The 22,780-nt window shown below is 41.7% G+C and overlaps 1 protein-coding gene and 3 long non-coding RNA genes across 4 annotated transcripts in view; 3 read left to right on the top strand and 1 right to left on the bottom strand.

The window, feature by feature from the left end:
• Window positions 1–22,780, bottom strand: part of LOC125721176 (coiled-coil domain-containing protein 106-like) — a 301,470-nt gene that overhangs the window by 135,828 nt on the left and 142,862 nt on the right. The window lies entirely within an intron of this gene.
• LOC125721196 (uncharacterized) lies at window positions 2,274–4,819 on the top strand. The gene is made up of 4 exons (XR_007385704.1): window positions 2,274–2,331; window positions 3,100–3,265; window positions 3,350–4,589; window positions 4,685–4,819. It is a non-coding gene; the product is annotated as an uncharacterized LOC125721196 (long non-coding RNA).
• On the top strand, window positions 6,380–7,877 carry LOC125721197 (uncharacterized). Its single transcript, XR_007385705.1, has 4 exons — window positions 6,380–6,505; window positions 6,586–7,242; window positions 7,347–7,640; window positions 7,735–7,877. It is a non-coding gene; the product is annotated as an uncharacterized LOC125721197 (long non-coding RNA).
• On the top strand, window positions 7,942–10,644 carry LOC125721194 (uncharacterized). The gene is made up of 11 exons (XR_007385702.1): window positions 7,942–7,968; window positions 8,069–8,152; window positions 8,403–8,468; window positions 8,625–8,811; window positions 9,248–9,308; window positions 9,410–9,460; window positions 9,536–9,580; window positions 9,650–9,714; window positions 9,815–9,920; window positions 10,009–10,065; window positions 10,166–10,644. It is a non-coding gene; the product is annotated as an uncharacterized LOC125721194 (long non-coding RNA).

Genomic DNA, 22,780 nt, shown 5'->3' with positions numbered 1-22,780 from the left:
CCTTGGTACCAGCTGAGGCAGCAGCTAACTTAAAACACATGGCTGCTGGCTCCTCAAGAGTGAGAATCGCTATTTGTAGTGTACCGAGAGAAGTGGGAATTCTCTACATGGTTTAGAGGCTTAGGCGCATTCGCACTGGGTGGGCAGGCCGATAATAGTGTGTTTCACAGACTGATCATGGAGGCAGAGATCGGTGATAAACTGAAAACTATGAATCACGCCTCAGCTTCAGGCCCCAATCGAATAAGCTGGAAGGGTGTGACGGAGTTGGTTGAGAGTTCTAAGGCAGTGGAGCTCTTCAACACATGGTTGATGAGGCGATACCATACCCGTGGCTGTAAAATGATGTTGATTGATTCTACTGTCCAAGACATCGGACGAGAAACAACTTATGGAAACTTATGGTAACTGGAGGCCGATTACCATTGGTTCGATGGCCTTGAGACTCTTTTCTAGGATCTTAACAAGGAGACTGGCTGTGGCATGTCCCTTGCATCCTAGACAAAGAGGATTCATCCAGTCCCTGGGTTGCTCGAAAGCATTGCGAAAGCCTTCGACTGTCTCTGACGACCACATTGTGGAGGTGTGGAGATGTCGAGGGCTGGATGACCATGTGATTGGAGGCGTCCAGGACTTGTACAGGGCCTGCCACACTTCGCTGAAGGTGGAAGGTGCTGGGACCCCAGACATTACTATTAAGACTGGGATCAAGCAGGGCGACCCCATGGCTCCACTACTTTTTAACTTGGCGATCAACCCACTGATCACTACCTTAGAAAGCCACAAATGTGGCTTTCAAACTGAGGGTGGGAAACTTACAGCCCTTGCATTTGTAGATGATCTTGTGTTGTTGAGCGACGGTTTGGGTGGTATGAATACCAACCTGTCGTTTCTGGAAAAATTCTGTAGTCTGACTGGCCTACTCGGCACATGCTAAGAAATGTCACGGGCTCCAGCTGAGTCCAACGCACAACTCCTATACAGACTGGGGGGGGGGGGGGGGGGGCAACATGCACATAGTTAGTCTAGAGGAGTTGGAGAAATACCTCAGAGTTCAGGTTGGTCCCTGGCGAGGTATCTCAAAGCTTGATATGCAATGTCAACTGCTGACATGGATCCAGCGAATTTATGAGGCGCCACTAACAGGTAAGCCCTCCCCAAAGGTGGTGGTCCTCAAATACGCCCTACCAAGGCTCATATTCAATGCCGTTCATGCAAATGAGACATCTGCAAGGCTTGCCAGGCTCGACGGGCTGGACAAGTGGGCTGTTAAAGCTTGGCTACGGCTTCCCCACACACCGTGCGATGGGCTGTCATACTCCTGGAGACAAGATAGCGGATTGGGGATCCAGAAGTTGGAAGACTCCGTCCCATCAATACAGGTGCGGCGAATTCAGAGGGTTGCCCAGTCCAGGGACCCTACCATCAGATGACTGAGAAATTCGCCAAGCGTCCAAAAAGAGTTCGACAGGGCTTGTGCACGAGCAGGTGGTGTGCTGGATTCCACACCTGCGCTGACTAAGATTCCCAGTTTAACATCTGTCGGAGCGGACAACATTGAAGTCAGCCCAGACTTGCCTCCGAAGGCGAGCTATCCAACTCATCGGGATTGGAAAAAAGATGAGTTCAAGCACTTGTGTTCCTTGCCAGTACAGGGCATGGGTATACAGTGCTTTCATGGGGATAAAACCAGTAACCACTGGTTGCAAAACCATCATGGGTTTCGGGACCAAAATGGATGGAAAATGGATGGATGGATGATTTTATATTTTAATTTTGGTATTTAGCTGTCAGCCCAAATAAATTTCATTTCCTAGTAACTTGCAAGTACAATCGCCCTATGCTTCTTTCCATTATCAGGATAATTATGATGATTTTGTTCGGTCAGCTACTCGGTTGCATCAGATTATTGGTAGCATTTTAGGGTGAATCTGCTCCTGCCAGGGCTATTGGTTGATTTATGGCTGTTTCACACCACTGTGAGCCACAGAAATGGCTCCCTACCCAGTCCCCAGCAGACTGGGAAAGGCAGATTCAAAGCATTGCCTGGCATGCATGTCAAATATGCATCTCTCATTCATTTGGCTTAATCAGACAATTTTCCTCCTCAAAAAATCATGGTTCCATTTCATAGTGTACTTAGATATTATAAAGTATCCACTGCAGAATGATACGAGAGGCATCTGGCTGCAGAAGGGCCTGACAGCGCGTGTCCTCTGTCAGGCCCCTTCCACTCTCAAGCCCCTACGTCATTTCCGTTCGAACGACAGACTCCTACTTGCCGCGAGCTATAAGAATCCATCTTGTCGTGCGGATAATTCCGAAGTCGTGGTATGTATGGCTAAGCTATTTTAAAATTAATTATTACATTGAAATACGTGAGTACCTTAAGAATCAATCTTGTGCTTGCGGATAATTCTGAAGTCGTGGAATGTATGGCTTAACTATTTAAAAATTAATTATCTCATCGAAATACGCGTGTGTCGAACTCATCGCCTTACCTCAGGCAACTCATGTTTACCTTAAAAAAGTCCTAAGAGTAGTGCTTGGTCACATAAAAAAGTCAGCTAAAGACAAAGTAAACTTTATAGTCATCTCAGCTACTGTATATACAAGTATATAGAGAGACAAGACGACGTTACTCCAGCTTTAAACAGTACAAGAAAAGACACTTAAAATATACATATAAATAATATATAAAAACCGCAAATTTTAACCTAAAGAAACTTAAAGAATAACAAGACGAGGAAAAATAGATATAAATACAAGATGCAAATTAGTTACACGTGTTTCGGGTATTAAGGCAATCACGTGGAGAGTTTATAATTAGTTTCGGAATTACAGCAGTAGAGTTCAATATGAACATTTTTATATCTAACTCAATTTAGAGTATCACTAAAGTGGGGTTGGTGATGTGTGCAATATTTAAACAGGTAATAGTATATTTTAAATGACTAACTGTATCTCAAAGGACCACTAGCTGATAATAAGATCTCATTTTGACCTAATTCATCATGGTGAACAAATTTAAAGATGTGGTTATAATTGTGTATTTTTTTTCATAATTGCTCAGTAATTATGTTGTTTTTAATATTACAGATGCATCCTTCAATTCTAAGTCATGGTGCCCTACCAGAAATAATCAGATGCAGCACATGCTGCCGTCTGTATCATTGCCCGCTTTGTCCTAACTTTAGGCCAGCGAAGCTGAACAGACTAAAGATCCACCTGGATGTGCATATAAAAAATGCAGTGTTTTTCCAAAGTAAGTTCATGTACTTACTTTTTATTTGAAGTGATAAATTATATTGGACATAAACAATTAAAACCAGTGTTTTTGTTCTTGCAGACTTAAGAATTTGCAGATGCACGCTACCTTGTAGAAAGGATGGTCATTTCCACTGCCCTAGGTGCAGTGAGACAGTGATTAAAAGAAACACTTTTGTGGAGCATCTGGAAAAGTGCAGCGGTGTGACCAAAAAGACTGAGTCCTCATGCTTACTTCAGACAGCCTTACCTCCCATTCCATTGCTTCAACAAGCAAAATCTTCCTCTCCACAGCCTGAAGGGGATCAATGTTTCCCTCAACTAAAGAAAGAAGTAGAACCTTCCCATCTGCCCTCATTCAGAAAACCAGTAAAGGTGAAATGTCCACACTGTTCACTGCTGTTACATAAAAAGAATCTACATACTCACATTACTAGGAAGCATTTATGCACACCAAGAGATGTGAATAGGCAGTCACATTTTGCCAGTGTTTGTGTTGATACAAAAAATGGTATTGCTGCAGTTCAAAAGTCAGGACATGGATTTTCAACACCTATTCATGTTAAAAAAAAAAATTAAGGGCAACAAACATGAGGTAATGTGTGAACTGGAGGAATGCTGGCAATATCAGCTATTAGTACGCAGGAGTCGTCTTGTGTTCAGTGAGTGCCACCACATACGTTCACTGGAATACTGCACAGAAGTAGCAGAGGAAGAGATTCTACATGCAAGAGTTTTGGATGAAATGGTTGCATGCAAGTTCTTTGCAGCAGCAAAGAAGGCAGTGTGCTTGAAGAGACAAAGGTTAGCATTGAAAGCTGGAGCACCGTTTTTTGTCCTTGTTGATCTTGGTGGGTCAAAGTCTTATATTTGTTTATCCATCCATGACTCCACAACATGTTTCAGTCGCCTTGGAAGAATGATGGTTACGTTCAGTATGAAGAACAACATGTGGCATTGTCCATGTGCTAAGCCACATATGTCATGTCCTCATAAGAACATTGCAAAGTGGCACATCTTTCAAATTAACAGGAACTTGTTCAGAACACAGTTGGATTCAAAGCCTGACACAGCTTCACAGTCCAAACAGGAACAGGCAACAGAGGACTTGAAGAGGGCAGTGAAATACATTTATGAAAGAAAAAAAATTCCAGCAAGTCTTCCAGAGGACACAACAACTGCAAAACCACCATCAGACTACCCATCAGATTTAATTCCAGCGGAGACTTCATGTGTCCTTTGCTCAAGCAGTCCAAAGTTTGACATGCCAGTGAATATTACAAATATGGCCAAAATAGTAACAACCCTTGGAATTGCTGAAAGTAAGTGTATGAAATTAATTCTATTCTTCTTAAATACTGTTTTACTTTGTGTTTCTTACAGCTATATTGTTTTTTTATTTTTTTATTTTTTTTAGATATTTCAACCTACTTTAAGAGATGTCCTGAGTGTCAGATGACTTACCGTTATCAGGAGTGGCAAGATGGACTTCATAACTTTGATGATCATCTTGTGTTGAGCCTTGAACTATGTCTTTATTTAAGACACAGTCTTCAGATAAATCTGTGTGAAGAGGATTTTTTGTTGCACTGTGGCTTTGAAATATCACATCATTGTTTTCTTTTCGTTTCAGAACCACATTTCTGTTTCAAGGGCTATCGATACTCTGCAAAATTTGCGGAAAAAACAGTTTCCACCGACAGACAGGATTTTGCATGCCTACTGCCACTTTGAGGCACTAACCAGCACAGATTACACATATGCTTGTGTTCTGTGTGGCTACTGGCCTTCTGTTGTGGTGATGGACCTGCATAAAAAGGCTGTTTTTAATTTGGCTGGTAATTGAGTTATGTTTAAGTCAACGGTTTAGTAAATACTGAAATTACTTTAAAAAAAGTTCTTATCACTTTGTCTGTCTTTTATCAGTCACTGATCTCAAAGATCCACCTGTCAACTATACTGGTGAGCAAAGCATTGTGGATTTCTGGGATGCTATCTGTGACGCCCGCTCCGTCCGCTCCTCGTGTGTGCCACGCCCCCTAATTACCCACGTGTGATTTCCTGATCGTGCCCAGTCGTGTCTTGTTTCCTGCTGCCTTGTTTCATGTATTTAAGTTCCTGATTTGTACTAACCCGTGTCTGTCATTGATGTTTGTTTGCGTGAGATCCCCGGTTTACCCCGACTTCTGCCTGTCCGCCTGCTTCCTGCCCGTTCGATCGCCGCTCTGCCCGCGATCGCAGCGTATCTCACGTGACACTATCAATCTAGAGATGATTTCTTCTGGCTTTGTTCCCAGTAAGTCAATATGACACTATTTTCCTGTAATCTGGTAATCTGTGTTTTTTTGCGCTGGATGACTTTGTATCTTGTTTTGTAATAGGTCAGGCACAGAACCCTTGTGCTGTTAAACCAAATTATGAATTCTGGGCACCTTGGATAGGGCCAATGACCAGGAAAAGTGACAAAGTACTCAACACAGAACATGAGAAAATGTCAGGTGTCAAGTCATCTACTGAAGTGGCACTTACACTTGTATCTGAAGATCAGCTGGTTAACGAATTTATGAAACAAAAAGTTAGTAATTACTGGAAAACAGTAAAATATATCCATCCATCCATTTTCCAAACTGCTTATCCTACTGGGTCGTGGGGGGTCTGGAGCCTATCCCGGAAGCAATGGGCACGAGGCAGGGAACAACCCAGGATGGGGGGCCAGCCCATCGCAGGGCACACTCACGCACCATTCATTCACACACGCACACCTATGGGCAATTTAGCAAGTCCAATTAGCCTCAGCATGTTTTTGGACTGTGGGGGGAAACCGGAGTACCCGGAGGAAACCCCACGACGACATGGGGAGAACATGCAAACTCCGCACACGTGACCCCAGTGGAGATTCAAACTTGGGTCCCAGAGGTGTGAGGCAACAGTGCTAACCACTGTACCACCATGCCGCCCCCAGTAAAATATAAAATATGTAATATATATATATATATATATATGTATATATATCTTTTACATGTTAATGATTTATGATTAATTTGGTAATTTCATATTACTATTCTTAAATAATGTAATGATGTATCATTCTTCCAGGTGAGCACTGTCTGAAAATTGTGCAAGGCCTGTAACGTTTGTTCCAAAGGGTCCCATACTGACCTTGTTATCAGACTAAGGGAGGAGATGAAAACGAGACAGACATATGACAAAGTATTTCAGAAGATCTGGGGCGCTTCTGGTGAGTAGAGTTGGCAGTTTATGAAAGTCATTTTTAATAGACAGTTTTTGCATACATTATGTTTCATTTTGTGTTTTCAGGTGGATGGTCAGTCATTGTGTGTCCACATGGAATTGTGTACAGCTTAAAATTCAACCTTAGAGCAGAGAGTCCAAGGGACTTTGCAGATTTGCTTCTTTCCTGGAAGCACTTTCCAAATGTGTGTGTATATGATTTTTCCCGTGGGCTAGCTACACATACTAACTTGAGGGCACCAGCCATCTTGCCTTTTCATCCATTTGAAGGAAGACTGGCACAGCCTACTGTGGAGAACATTCAGTCAGCTGAGATGAAAAAACTTCAGGTGTCACTTCCATGGCTTATAGAGAGTTTTGAGTACCCTGAGCCTAATGGCCACCCAGTTACTGGTTCCTCAGAACACTATGTACTCTATGACAAGTTTCATGAGAAAAACACTAAGGACTCAAAAGATGCGCTGCGAAGAATTGACCTGGTTCCAAAACTCCGTTGGACATTGAACAGTCAGGTTGCAGAACAGTTGTTTTCAGCTATGCGGAAAAACAACTACTTCTTGAATAATATGTCTCCGTCCACACATGTGTTTGCAATGAGGAATATCATCCATCACCGGAATACCGCAACAAATTCAAAACTCTTACAACAGTTGTTACATCGTGGTGAGAGACCCCAAGATATCTGCAACATTTCACTGTCTAACCTTGGCCAAGCTGTCATAGGTCAGTAAACATGATGTGTGGTAACTTACTTGATGGTAAAATTACATGTGCTGTACGTATGCATTCTTTGTTATTTACATCCAGTGCTCTTGCACCACTTACAGGTTCTGAATCTTTGGCTAGTACTGACTCTGCCAGGACACTAAGCCCAAAATCTACAAGTCTACGGTCTACACAAATTAAAGAACAGAGACTTCTGGCTTTTAGTGACATGGGTATGCTTTTAAGATACTTTGCATTTAAGTGCTTTGACATGACAATTCTAACTGCTGTCATACAACTCTAATTTAGACTTTGACATGTGTGGACCACGTTGTGAAGAGCAAACAAAACTGGAAAATGTATCAGCATCCTCTGCATCATGGGAGATGCAGTATCACCTTGGCCAACAATTGCTGGTAATATTGAACTATAATATAAATCAAGTAAAACAAAGTTATAGTTTATTTTTATACTATGTTTGTATTTTAATCATTCCAACATGTTCCTCAGCTTGATTATGTCTTGGACATTGAAAGACCTCAACAAGAGTTGATTGTTAGAACTGCAAGAGCGTGTCTGAGCCGGGCTGACTTTTTAACCTTGGGCCTAGACAGAGAAATTGAATCAACCGTAAGTAACTATTTACTGTACTCAGAATTACAATGTAATTTATTATAAAGGCATAACAAGCTTTTTATTTCAAATGGATGCTTTGATTTGATTGAAGGAATAGCAGGAGCCAAGGTACACTTTGTTTGCAACATGTTATGTTATGTAACATAGAATTACTGTCTTTAAAATAGTTGTTGAGTATTAACGTTTTAATTCATATGTCTTTATTTAGGGAAAGGATATTTTTATTGTTGATTCCTATGTTGTCCCAACATGGCTGCCTCCCACAAGCTGTGACCCAATGGCCTCCTTACCTGTAAGTCTATTTTTCTGTGTGTGGTGTAGGATCCTGTTGGTCTGCACTGGTATAGTTTGAAGATCACAAACTATTATTACAGACGTAGAACAGCTATTACAATAGACAAATCAAATACAGTTAGTTATCCTTTACAAAATACTTGAAAAGGATAGGATTAATACGAGATTCCAGTCTAACATTTATAAATGAAAATTAAACTATATTTATCTTCTCCACCTGTATTAAACCTTTGTGAAACTTTTCTTAGAGGGATTCTGGTACCAAGGACATACTTTTCATTCCCATCTGGATTCCTGGGCATTTTGTACTTTGTGTAAGTAAAATATCTCCAGTCAAAACAAGATATTAATATTGTTTATGTTAACATTAACTATTCTTCACTAGATTGGGAATCATTTTTGTAATTGCTGGGTCTTTCAGTATTAATTGATGTATTCAGTCTAAGCTCCTACTGAATGTCTTTGTGTAGGTTTTGAAGCCGACACAGAGAGAGATATTTTTCCTTGACTCCATGTACCATAAAAAAAGATTTGGATTTTCTGCTGTCCAGTACATGGAACTGTTGAGGTTAAAGCTTGAGTTTAAAGGAGTTTAAGTTCCTTGGTCCAGTTCCAGGATCATTAATATGACCACGTTCTACTGGTCATTTTCTGCATGTAAGTTCCAAAAAACAGGTCACGTTCTTTGACCTGATTACTAGGCTGGATTATATTTGATTTCTGCAATGCTTGCTTGCTCCATATAAAACATGATATGTACATGATTCATGATGTGTGACATCATTACCAACAAATATTGTGGGCAGCAGTGTCTCATTCCAAGCACGAAATAAAACTTTTTGTAGTTTTATTTAAACAATTATGTAGTAATTGTAATTATTTGTGCTAACTGCTGGTTCCTTAGATTGCTATAACAACTTCTCAAACAGCCCCCTGCTGCACTTAACTTTTAATCCTCCACATGACCTAAACTAATTGTGTAAAATGTACAACAGTAGCATAAAAGCAACGCATTGCTGAGTATAAACCATGTCTAAAACTTGCATATTTTTTTTTGCATTTGTATAACTGTATGTGCAATTCTGCTTGACAGAAGTATAGCTCAGACCATCCAGCCTGGCCACTGGGTAGAGAAAACAGGTTTTGATTTTGAGGTAGGAGAAATAAATCACATCTACAACCGGGTCTGGTTAAATACAGTATATTAACCTACTTCTGAACAACAGTTCGTTACTTGCTTTTGATTTTGTTACAGGCATTTCCGGTACAGACACATGGGAATGACTGTGGGATTTTTATGCTGATGGTAGGACATTAATGACTTTGAGTCACACAGAGTTTAAAGGCTCTGTTCATTAATTTTTGTTCTTTTGTGTCCCAGGCTTGTCTATACATTGCTGTTGATGCCCCTTTTGACTACACAGTTGTAAGTTGATTCCTATGTAAATTTTATTTTATTTGTTATTTTATTTTATAATATTTTGTTTTTATTTAGGATGACATGCCTCAGATTAGAAAATGGTGGTGTATTCTTCTTTTGGAGAATTTAACACTGGAAAGGTATAGTTATGTTTGCCTCAAAAAACATTTATTTGTATTATATTGTCTAGCTGTTGTACTCAATTAATGAACAAAGTTAAGGGAAATTTGTTACTGTAAGGCATGGAAAAAGATTTGCTCACTGGACAGCAGAAGCTCATGCTCTTCTGCGAGGAGAGACTGACCCAGTGTTCAGATTGCCAAGGAGGAACCTAGAGCCTTCCCAGGTTAGTTTGAACTTGACTTTATGTATATCTGGGTTTATGTATCAATTTCTGCTTACTGTAATGACAAGCAAGGTTTTTTGAAACTTAGTCTGAAGAGAAGTCCATGACAACCCAGGAGGAAACTTTATCTCTCCCACACTCTGAAGTATGTGTCTACTTTATTTTTAGAACATTTTTATTAACATTTGTATTATTGCATATTTTAAGCTGTTTCAACAAACTGTACTTTGTGTAATCCACTATAGAAGCCAAAAGTAATGACAGACCTGAAAACTGCAAGAAAATGGTACCAAGATCACCATGAACTCTTTGAGTCTCCTGTGGTCCTTCCCAGAATCCTCAGAATGGAGGATGGTGATGTGATTAGATCACTGGAGAAACTTAAAAATACTGAATATTACACTGAAGAAGAGAGAGATACCATTGTGTATCCCTTTTTATTTCAGTTTTCAAATGTTCAAGACATGCATTTGTTTTTAGAAAACACAGCCGACAAGGGCTTAATCGTGTTTTGTTGTTTAGTGTAGTAGGTTCACTGTACAGTACATTGTTATTGTCACAACCGATCGTTCAGACCTCATGTGGACCACGCCCACCTCATTTACCTCGTGTGAATCCTTGTTACCAGCTTTCCTGTTTGATCTTGTTTGTCTTGTGTATTTGTTTGTTTTCTAGTTCATTCCCCAGATCTGCCATTGTTGCTACGTGCCTTGTTCCCTGTTATTCCCTTTTTACCCTGATTAAACCCTGTTTATTGGCATTCACGGCTCCCTTCGTCTGCTTCTCCGCATCTGATGTCAGTTATTTTATATATTAGTCATATATATGCATCTGTTTTTAGTGAAAAATTCTTAATCACTGATTGCAGTACTGTAAATTATTGTATATTTTCAAAGATCTGTTATTTGTATATAGTCATTTTATAAAGTAGTTCATATATTTAAGTGTTTTATACTGTATTGTGTTGACATCCTGTTGGGTTTGAATAGAATTAGAATTAGAACTAGAATAGTAGTTTTTCTTGTAGAAATTTAATTCTCATCGGCTCCTTAGAAAAAAATTGTTTAACATAGTAAAAATATTGTATTATGGCCACTACGAAAGCACAACTTTTTACTGGCAAACGTTTATTTAAATTAGGAAATTATACAACTATTTCAACTTCACATTATGTTATTGTCTTCACAATGTAATTAAAAATATATATATATATATTTTTTATTAAATGACTGACTTCGTGATATGTTTACATAATATTGAGGTATGTATTAATGTATCATATATAGTGTAATACACGGTAAGAAAGTTCTAATTAGCTATTTAGGCACACTAGACTCTAAATCTATGTTGGAACACTGGACTCTAGACAACGTTATTAAAATGATGTTATTCGCACATATCTTGGGTAAAACAAATACGTTTTGTCAATAACCTATAACGCACAAAATGTTAGATTATGACTTAAAAGTTTCCGTATAACGAATACGGAATAACGAATAATAATGACATTATTAAAGTACAACATTTGACGGCATAAATATGGCACAAGAAAATAATGATTAAAAGTGCATATTAGCTATAGTCTGATGTCTCACAATAACACATACAGCAGCACTACATTTATTTACACGCATATGTACAACTATATTGTTCAGGTTTGAGACGGATTCCATCGTTTAAACAGAAATTACGTATTGGGGTTTGTCAAGACTGATTTGTCCACAGGATGGATTGTTTGTTTGTCTCTTGGAAAAAATAATCTCACTCCAAATCTGCTGATATATGAAGCAACAACACACAACAGCGTGTTCATGGAGGCAGCCATGTTTGAACGGGAGATCGTCACCTCGGAATTTCCGGATAATCTGTCGTTTTAACGGAAATGACGTAGGGGCTTGAGAGTGGAAGGGGCTTGACATAGGACACGCGCTGTCAGGCCCCTTCTGCAGCCAGACACTCGTGAATGATACGGGTCTAAGGTCAGTGGATATAGCCTTAATAAACAGGCCTGATATGTTTCCTGAGAGGTTCCTGCCAAAGAGTTAGAGATAAAGTTGAACACCTGCATTATTTTTGGAGAATAAAATATATAATAATGTGACCAACCAGGCCTCTTCCAAATTCTAAGAAAATTATCCACATAGATGCAGGGACACAAACTTTGTAAGGGCCACTCTCCCATTTTAAAGATATGTCTGAGATATGTATTGCAGGTTGCAGGCTTGTCCTGACCTTGGAGAACAGGGCACACAGGCATTTAATTGCCTCAGGTTAATATGCATTGGACTAGGAAGGCGAAGGAGCTAAGCAGATCATCCCCTGAGATTCGGGGGCCACTTTGGTCCCCCACAATAAGTCACACAGGTCATTTATACATAAAATTAAAGCACAGGAGCCTAAACACATGCCCCTGGCTGCAACCAGTCTACTTACGAAATCTAAGAAATGTCCCTGCATCTATGCAGATGATTAAGCTTTGTAAGGGCTGCCATTTTGAAGACATGGACCAGTGCAAGACGGACGAAAGCATTTTCCAAGAATGTTTTCATTAATCAAAAACGAAAGTCAGAGGTTCGAAGACGATCAGATACCATCGTAGTTCCGACCATAAATGATGTCGACTGGCGACCGGGTGGCGTTATTCCAATGACCTGCCTGGCAGCGACCGGGAAACCAAAGTCTTTGGGTTTCGGGGGGAGTATGGTTGCAAAGCTGAAACTTAAAGGAATTGACGGAAGGGCACCACCAGGAATGGTCCAATAAGAGAATAATTTGACTCAACACAGGAAACCTCACCCGGCCCGGACACAGAAAGGATTCACAGACTGATAGCTCTTTCTCGATTCTGTGGGTGGTGGTGCATAGCCGTTCTTAGTTGGTGGAGCGATTTATCTGGTTAAATCCGATAAAAACAAGACTCCGACATGAAAAAAATATTACCTGGTACATTGGGTGGAGCTTAATTTTGCTCTGTTTCTGATGTCATATGCGGGAGGGGGGCGTATCCCTTATTCTGATTAGTTGGGGGGTTATCGCCATGCTTATGCCACGTGTTGCCGATAGTGGCCCATATGGTTTAGGAGATAAGAGTTGCCGTTAAACTTTAATAGAATAAAAATACATTGCATGTATTTATTAATGTGTTATTTTTAATGACGTTTAAGGAATAATAAAACATAGCGGGACGAATGTCCAGCATGGGTCTGTCCGGCCACAACCACATGTTGTTAGGAGTAGGCAAAAGAACAAAGAAGGATTAATGAATAAAACAGTTTAACAGTAATTTGATGTTGTTAAAGAAGGTGTGTATGATTATTTAATACATGTAATCCCAGATAGCAGTAGACTCAGGGGCGGATCTGCCCTCAAGTAGGCAGATCCGCCGTAATAGCCAACTTATATACGACGTGCCTAACATATGACCCGCCTCCTGACAGCGTACAGTCAAATAGTGGACCTGCTGTGCACTCTAGGCGAATGTGCACATCGTACGTGTGCTCTTTTCAAGCCGTTCTTCAATTACAGCCGGGCGCATTTGGATTGAGTTGGACAGCGAGACGTATGTACGTCTCTGGAGGCAGAGCTTCGACCTTCTTACACTGTAAGTAAACTTAAAATCTGTTTTCTTTGTGCAGGTAAACAGCGAGTGAATATATACCAGTCTGTTTGCTGTTTTTAACTTTGTATATGACCAATATAGCGAGCCCGATTAGCTAGCTCACACAGCATATTAGCTAATGTATATTTGAGTTAAAAATTGAGAAACACTAATTTGAGCAGTTTTTTGTCTATTGGTGAGGCGAGATGACTTGGTTACCTGGGTCAGTTATTTTAATTCAATCCTGGGGACATTTGTTGGTAGATTTATATTCGTTGGTACGGAAGGACCATGTCAACGCTAACTGGAATCAGAATTGAGTTTATGTCCAAGGATATGGAAGCAAATCTGTCTCATCACAACTTGAATTTTATATGCCACTAAAATTCTAACATTGAATATTTGTGCATTGGAAATGTCACGCCCACACAGGTGGGACCTACAAGTTGTGTATCTTTATACCCTGAATTTGTTTTATGAATTTGTGAACGTGGAAAAGTAGCCGTGAAACTGCATGTTTTATAGAATTGTAATTCAGAGGCAAAAAAATCTGATGCATATTTCCAATGCATAAATATTCACTGTTAGAATTTCAGTGGCACATAAAATTCAAGTTGTGATGAGACAGATTTGCTTCCATACAAGCACGTTCAGATGTACAGTACAAGGAATTTGCTTTGCTGGTTGGTGCCGTACATTGAAAGATAAAGGTGTGTGTGTATACATAGAGGTGCTAATATAAAAAGAAGAATGTGGAATATATGATGTAGCAGTGTAACTTGCATATTTAAGAGAGTGCATGGTTATACTAGGAATGAGGAAACAGTATTGGAGCGAGTGTTCCTGGTCTTGTTGATGCAGCGGGCTGTGGTGGGGAAGAAACTGTTCCTATGGCGTGATGTTTTGGTTCCAGTGGACCGCATCCGGGGGTGGCATGGTGGTGCAGTGGTTAGCACTGCTGCCTCACACCTCTGGGACCTGGGTTCGAATCTCCACCTGGGTCACATGTGTGTGGAGTTTGCATGTTCTCCCCATGTCATCGTGGGGTTTCCTCCGGGTACTCCGGTTTCCCCCCACAGTCCAAAAACATGCTGATGCTAATTGGACTTGCCAAGTTGCCCGTAGGAATGCATGTGAGAGTGACTGGTGTGTGAGTGTGCCCTGCGATGGGCTGGCCCCCCATCCTGGGTTGTTCCCAGCCTCGTGCCCATTGCTTCCGGGATAGGCTCCGGACCCCCCGCGACCCAATAGGATAAGCGGTTTGGAAAATGGATGGATGGATGGATGGACCGCATCCTTCTGCCAGAGGGGAGAGTCTGAAAGCGTTTGTGACCAGGTGAGGTGTTGAAGATTTCTGTGAACACAGGAGTCAGCTACAGTATTAAGTGCATTGTTTCAAAGTGAATAGAGAGATGGAGTCTGGACCTGCAGCTTTGCGGGGGTTCAGCTTCTTGAAGACCTTGTGAACATCCCTCTCTTGAATATGAAGAGATTAGGTGTGAAGTTTCAAAGATGCCACACCAGCAGTGGGGGGTGGTGGTCTGTAGTCAGTGAGAGGAGTTGTGGTGGATGATATATGAACTGTCCAATTGACATTCAAAGCGGCAATAGAAGTCATTCAATTGATTTGCAAGGCGCGGGTCATTGACAGAGTGGGGGGCTGTGGGTTTGTAGTTAATCTATCTGAGCCCTTTTCAGACAGATGCAGAGTCGTTGGCTGAGAACTGGTGTTGGAGTTTCTCAGAGTACAGTTGTGTAGCATTTCTCAGCACCTTGCTAGACCTCTTCCCCAGCTTCTTGTACCAGTCCTTGTTCCCACTTTTGAATGCATCTTCCTTCTGCAACCTTAGCTGTCTGAGCTTAGCTGTGAACCAGGGCTTGTCATTGCTGTAACTCACCCTGGTGTGTGATGGTACACAGCAGTCCTCACAGAAGCTGATATAGAATGTTACAGCTTCTGTGTACTCAACCAGGCTATTGGTAGCCTGAACAGCAGGACCAGCAGTCCTGAACACATTCCAGTCAGTACAGTCCATGCACACCTGAACGTGCTCTGCTGGTGAAAAGCGGGTGAATATATATACCAGTCTGTTTGCTGTTTTTAACTTTGTAATGTATGATTATAGCGAGCCCGGTTAATTAATGTATATTTCAGTTAAAGATTGATAGATGTTGGAGTTAGACTCCACCGAGTCCGTTGATGAGGAAAAGATGCACTCTGGAGGCGAAGGATGGTTGCACGTCAGCTCTCTTTATTCTCAGCACAGATTGCAATCCGGGAGCCACTCTCAGATGCACAAAAGTACACACCAAGGGAAGCTCAGCTCCCTGTTGTCTGTGTCTAGCTTTTATACCCCGTTTAGGGTGTCTACTGTTCTTGTTGGTATCTTTCCAGTTGGCGTAACATACAACTATTGTTTTGAAATCGCTGGCGTTAGTCCCCATACCCGTTATAACTGTCATCAGGCTACCTTTTTTTTTGTTTTAATTCGTTTTTGGTATTTGCATGTACATGTGATGTGCCTAGTTTGTATAGAGTATTGGAGCGGAACATTTGCTGGGAGTCACTTCCGGTAGGATGTAGTTTTGTGAGGGAACAGCGAAAAAAGCAAGTTTTGAGTGTGACGGTGAAGGTGGTGTTCTGAGCTGCTGTATGGCGTTGGTGTTTGAGAATTGTTCTTAAGAATTTAGTTCCCTTGGTAATAAGCTGCCAGCGAGGTATGTGATCTAATGTTTATAATTTAGCTAATGTAACCTGCTAGTTAGCTATGTTAATTTAGCGATATCTGTTCAGTGAGATTATCATCACTTTGATTGTTGTTTTATTACCAGTTTTCACGGGATGAATCGAGCAAGGAAGAAATAAAGAATTTCCCTGTATTTAAAAATAAAATTCTTGTCTGCGCATTACCGGGGAGCTACAGTGAAAACTCGGCGCCAAGAAACACGGAGAAGCCGGCACGAAGAACCGAAGACGCAGCGTTGCGCAGCGTATTTATCAGCGCCACATTTGAGAAGCAAGTGGCAGACAGAGTGTCTGCACGGTCTGCAGGAGGGTTCAGGTGCCATTATGTTATCGCTAGCTGTATGCTTATTTTGAGCAGGCTTTCACGAGGACTCTACGTTCATTTCGAAGAGCTTGACAGAGACTCGTTACCGTAAGAGACTGTTGGTTTAGCCTTAAGTGTTTAAATGCGATTTTGCTAACGATCTCACTAACGTGGTGAGCTGTTGTACTCCTTGTGCACAAACACTTAATTGTTTATGGGTAATAGTAATATCATTTAACAGAAATTTGTTTATTATAAACTCAACTTAAAGTTAGGTTCTCAGAAGAGGAATAATTTAGCTAAGCACTAGTTCTGGTACAGATCCCTATTTTATTTTGTTTAGTTATTTGAATGAGCTGGTTCTAACATTAAACTGCAAAAACAGGATAAATTAGTTCTTTAATCCATAAGGCTTCATTTAAATTCATATCAAAGTAAGCGCAGGTGATGTCTGTTAAAATGTCAGAATTAGATACTCCAATGGAGGATGTCAGAGAGCGTGTAATACAAACAGTACAGTTGCCCTGTGAAGAACAACAAGGTTTTAAGTTGGATGAGAAGGAACAACCACATGTGACTGAAGTTAAAGCATTTGATCCTCACCGCCCTCAAGAAGTACGGCAAGGCCAAAGAGTCCGTAAGTTAACGGAAAAGGGCCAAGAACTGCAACAAGAGCAAATAAAAAAACTTGAACACCGATTTAATTTAAACTATGAAAGGTGGAAGACTATTGCTAAAGATGCCAAGCGAGCTTTGAATGCTTGTTGTTCAAATGACCTGTTGCAGGAGCATGCTGCTAAGATAGGAAAGGCCTCAATGGAGTTACACCTGATTTATGAAGATATACGCCGTGTTCATACCCCACACCAGGACGCACGCCGTAGAGTAGACACTTGTGAAGAAGTGACTAAGGAAATCATCGAAGCGGCAAGGTGCTATTTGGAAAACCATGATCAGGAAGAAGATTTTAGAAGTGCAAGGTCTCTTAAGCTACTGCCTGCTACACAGAGCATAGTCTCCAGCCGCTCGAAATCTGACCATCTCTCTCGAGTTGGCTCAGTAATTAGCTCAGGATGCTCAGGCCTATCATCAGTGAAGAGACAGGATGCAGCAGCTGAAGCAGCTGCCAATGAAGCTACTCTAGAAATCCTTCTTGAGCAAGAGCAACATTTTAAAGAATTGCAAAGGCTTGAAGCTGAGGATAGGAGGCAGCAAGCTGAACAAGAGGCTGCAAATGCAGAGAGAAGACAGACATTAGAAGCCAAGCGCAGAGAGATAGATCGACTGGAGACACTTAAGAAACTAAAGGCCGCCAAAGCACGGCAGCAGGTATATGCACAGAGTGTATGCTCAGATGAAGATATGGGTGAGCTACTGCATTGCTGTGGCTCTCTGAGGATAAAGAAAGATGTCACACCTCAATACGACCCAAGGCAGCATTGTTCCATTCCACAAGCTGTAAACCATGTCAAACAAGAAGACAGCATTACAGCTCTTATTAGAGCGCTTGCAGAATCAGTTGTTGCAAATCGACTTCCTGTACCTGAGCCAGCAGTATTCAATGGTGACCCCCTTCGATATAATGACTGGAAGTTGTCCTTTCGAGCTCTCATTGATAGGAAGAATATACCAGGCGAAGAGAAGATCTATTATTTACGAAAGTATGTGGGTGGACCTGCTAAGAAAGCAATCGAAAGCCACTTTATGCTGGGTACGGAGGCAGCCTACCTTTCTGCATGGACCATCTTGGAAGAAAGATATGGAAATCCATTCCTCATTACCAAGGCCTTTAGAGACCAACTAAGTGCGTGGCCTAAACTAAATCCCAAGAACAGCCTGGAATTACAGGAATTTGTGGATTTCCTACGTAGCTGTGAAGCAGCCATGTCTCAGATCAAAGGGCTTGATGTGCTAAACGACTGCAATGAAAACCAGAAGATACTCAACAAACTTCCAGACTGGTTGACCTTAAGGTGGAATAGAAAGGTTATGGAAGTGGAAGAACAAAGCGGAATATTCCCAAGCTTCAGCCAGTTTGTAGCATTTCTTACACGCGAAGCCAAGATTGCAGGTAACCCTGTAACTTCCTTATATGCTATAAAATCAAGCGAAGGCGATAAGACCAAGGCCCAGAGGAACAGAAGCCCTAGCAGAAAGACATTAGCAACCAATTCGGATGAGAGGCCTGCACCAGCAAGCTGTATTCTTTGCGAAAAGACCAATCACAGTTTGGACAATTGTAGCAGATTTATGGAAAGAGAGGTTTCTGAACGACATAAGTTTATACAAGTAAATAAGTTGTGCTTTGGTTGCCTGAAGCCTGGGCACCACTCAAGGGAATGTGAGAATCGAAGTACCTGTGACATGTGTAACAAAAAACATCCAACATGCCTCCATGAGAATCGCACCAGTGATACACGGCGCTCCGCAAGCCTTGCTAGACCCGTGGGTAGTGACAACTCCATGGAAAAGAGGATGTACAGCACCCAGGATAAGGCAGTCAGTGTGTCAAGTGGGGCAACTTCAAACAGAATTGTGCAAGATGTCAAGGGCACTCATACCTCCACAGTTATACCAGTGTGGGTATCAGCTACTCATGAACCAGAGCATGAAGTCCTTGTGTACGCACTTCTCGACACCCAAAGTGATACAACGTTCATTCTGAAAGAAACTGCTGAGGCTCTCAATGTTAGGAGTGAGCCAGTCCAGCTGAAGTTGTCAACCCTAGCCTCAAGGAACACTAGAGTGTTTTGTCAGAAACTAACAGATCTACAAGTTAGGGGTTTCTACTCAAACAAAACAATACCCCTACCGGTAACGTACTCACGAGAATTTATCCCAGCAAATCGAGATCATATTCCTACGCCGGACACTGCAAAGGTATGGCCTCACCTTAAACACATTTCAGATGAGATTGCTCCTCTGCAAAGCTGTGATGTCGGCCTGCTTATTGGCTATAACTGTCCTCAGGCTCTTGTTCCAAGACAAGTCGTTTCAGGAAGAGAACATCAACCCTTTGCAATAAAAACAGACTTAGGCTGGAGTGTGATTGGTTGTGGCGACCCTCATACTGAATGTGGAGATTTGATTGGAATTAGTCACCATATCATTGTGAAGCAGGTGATGCCATGTTTGCAGCCCTTGCCTAATCTTGCATGTGAAGATGTCATGGTGGGAGAAGTTTCAAGTGCTGATCCTGAGCTCAAGAAGGCATACGTTCATGACACCAAAGTCAAGGAAGAAGCGTCAACTTTAGATCGTCTGCACAAGTTTTCAGACTGGTCAAGACTAATAAGGGCTATAGCTAGGCTTAAGCGCAGAGTAAAACAAGCCAAGGGCCTTCAGCAGAGTTCCAGTGAAGCCACAACTTTGGAGGAAAGGAGAGAAGCAGAGCTGAGCATTATAAAGATGGTCCAAAAGGGCAGCTTTTCTCAAGAAATCCAGCACCTGAAACATTGCAGTGATGAGTACATTAAAGAAAGGAACAATTTACATAAATTGAGTCCGTTCCTGGACAAGCAGGGTATCCTTAGAGTGGGAGGACGCTTAACTCATGCGGCCCTCCATCCACATGTGAAGCATCCTGCAATCCTTCCACGAGACAGTTACTTGTCATCACTGCTCATAAAGCATTATCATGAAAAGGTGTACCATCAAGGACGCGCAATGACAATGAACAATCTTCGTGCCAACGGAATATGGATTCTCGGTTGTAGCAAAGCAGTGTCATCATACATTCACAAGTGCACTATGTGCAGGAAGTTAAGAAGTTCCCCGGAACAACAAAGAATGGCAGATCTTCCTGTAGAACGCACAGAAGTGGCTCCTCCCTTTACTTATTGTGGGATGGATTGTTTTGGACCGTTCTACGTTAAGGAAGGAAGGAAGGAGCTAAAGCGCTATGGACTACTGCTTACCTGTATGGCTTCTAGAGCAGTGCACATTGAGATGCTTGAAGATCTTTCCACTGACTCCTTCATTAATGCATTACGCGCTGTCATTTCCATTCGTGGACCAATTCGTCAGTTAAGATGTGACCAAGGTACGAACTTTGTTGGTGCCAGAAGAGTGTTTGCTGAGGCATTAGGTGAAATGAAGAAAGAGGACTTCAGGGAAGAAGGATGTGAGTTTATCATGAACACACCGGCTTCAAGTCATATGGGTGGTGTTTGGGAGAGACAAATCCGCACCATCAGAAGTGTCTTAACATCTATTCTTGAACAGTCATCCGGACAACTTGAATGCTCCTCTCTCAGGACATTCCTGTATGAAGTCATGGCTGTTATTAACAGCAGACCTTTAACCACTGATTATCTCTGTGATGCGTCTTGCCCAGAGCCCCTGACTCCAAATCACATCTTGACCATGAAGTCAACAATAATAGCTTCTCCTCCTGGAAGGTTTGTCAGGGAAGATCTTTATCTTCGTAAAAGATGGCGTCGTGTCCAGTTTTTGGCCAACAATTTCTGGATGCGATGGAAAAGGGAATACCTCTTGAATCTTCAATGTCGGCAGAAGTGGACCAAAGGTCAAAGAAACGCACAGGTTAATGACATTGTTCTTCTACTGGATGACATGGCTCCACGCAGCAACTGGAAGTTGGCTAAGGTCACTGAAGCGCTACCAGGAAGGGATGGAAGAGTGAGAAAGCTGAAGCTGTTGATCAGCGATCCTACACTTGATCCAAAGGGTAGACGTACTTCCAAGCCTACTTACCTTGAACGCCCTGTTCAGAAGACTGTCACACTAGTGGAGGCAGTGTGAGGGATTGTATTTGCACTTGCTCTCTGTTGCTTTTAGTCTGGATCAGTAATTAATTGGAAATAAATAATGAAAGAAGAGTATGAATGATGTAATTCAAATTCATAGCAAAGTTTATATATTTTTCCATTAAGATATTTAAAAATCACACAGGATTTTTGGTGGGAGTATAACTGTCATCAGGCTACCTTTTTTTTTGTTTTAATTCGTTTTTGGTATTTGCATGTACATGTGATGTGCCTAGTTTGTATAGAGTATTGGAGCGGAACATTTGCTGGGAGTCACTTCCGGTAGGATGTAGTTTTGTGAGGGAACAGCGAAAAAAGCAAGTTTTGAGTGTGACGGTGAAGGTGGTGTTCTGAGCTGCTGTATGGCGTTGGTGTTTGAGAATTGTTCTTAAGAATTTAGTTCCCTTGGTAATAAGCTGCCAGCGAGGTATGTGATCTAATGTTTATAATTTAGCTAATGTAACCTGCTAGTTAGCTATGTTAATTTAGCGATATCTGTTCAGTGAGATTATCATCACTTTGATTGTTGTTTTATTACCAGTTTTCACGGGATGAATCGAGCAAGGAAGAAATAAAGAATTTCCCTGTATTTAAAAATAAACTTCTTGTCTGCGCATTACCGGGGAGCTACACCCGTTCCCTTTTACCTTATCTTGTTATGTTGCGATTTAGCAGCGTCAGCGACCCCCTCCCTTGTTATGTCCCCGCCGGTCAAGCGTCAGCTTAATGTCACCATGACCCTATCCGTGTACCTTTTGCTTTCCGAAATTTACTTACACTACGAGGAGGGCCGGAGCCCCCCTTCTCTTCCTGCCTGTGTTCCAGTTTGTTCCCCTTTCTCAGTGGGACAAAGTTTAGCATGGGGCCTAGCTGCCTTCATAGACAAAATACTGCTCAAATTAGTGTTTAATAGTGAGGCGAAATTGTTGGAGTTAGACTCCACCGAGTCTGTTGATGAGGAAAAGATGCACTCTTTTAGGATAGTTGCATGTCAACTCTCTTTATTCTCAGCACAGATTGCAATCTGGGAGCCACTCTTAGATGCACAAAAGTACACACCAAGGGAAGCTCTCTCTCTATGGTTAGTGTCTGGTTTTTACAACCCAAACAGGGCGTCTGCCGTTCTTGTTGGTACCGTTCCAGCTGGCGTAACATACAACTATTGTTTTGAGAGTTCTGGCGTTAGTCCCCACTCCCTTCCTTTTCTCTTATTTTGTTATGTTGCAATTCTGCAGCATCAGCTTAATGTCACCCTGACCCTATCCGTGTACCTTCGGCTTTCCGAAATTTACTGGCATTACGAGGCGGCCCAGCGCCCCCCCTTCTCTTTCCTGCCTATGTTCCAGTTTGTTCCCATTTCTCAGGGTGACAAAGTTTAGTACAGGGCCTAGCTGCCTTCAATTCCCCCTTTGATCTAAGAGATCACTTCTGGTGAGTATGGTA

Source organism: Brienomyrus brachyistius, unplaced genomic scaffold, assembly GCF_023856365.1.
Source record: "Brienomyrus brachyistius isolate T26 unplaced genomic scaffold, BBRACH_0.4 scaffold32, whole genome shotgun sequence".
Taxonomy (NCBI): domain Eukaryota; kingdom Metazoa; phylum Chordata; class Actinopteri; order Osteoglossiformes; family Mormyridae; genus Brienomyrus; species Brienomyrus brachyistius.
Note: the sequence above shows the minus strand (reverse complement) of the source record. Positions and strands in the feature narration are given on the sequence as shown.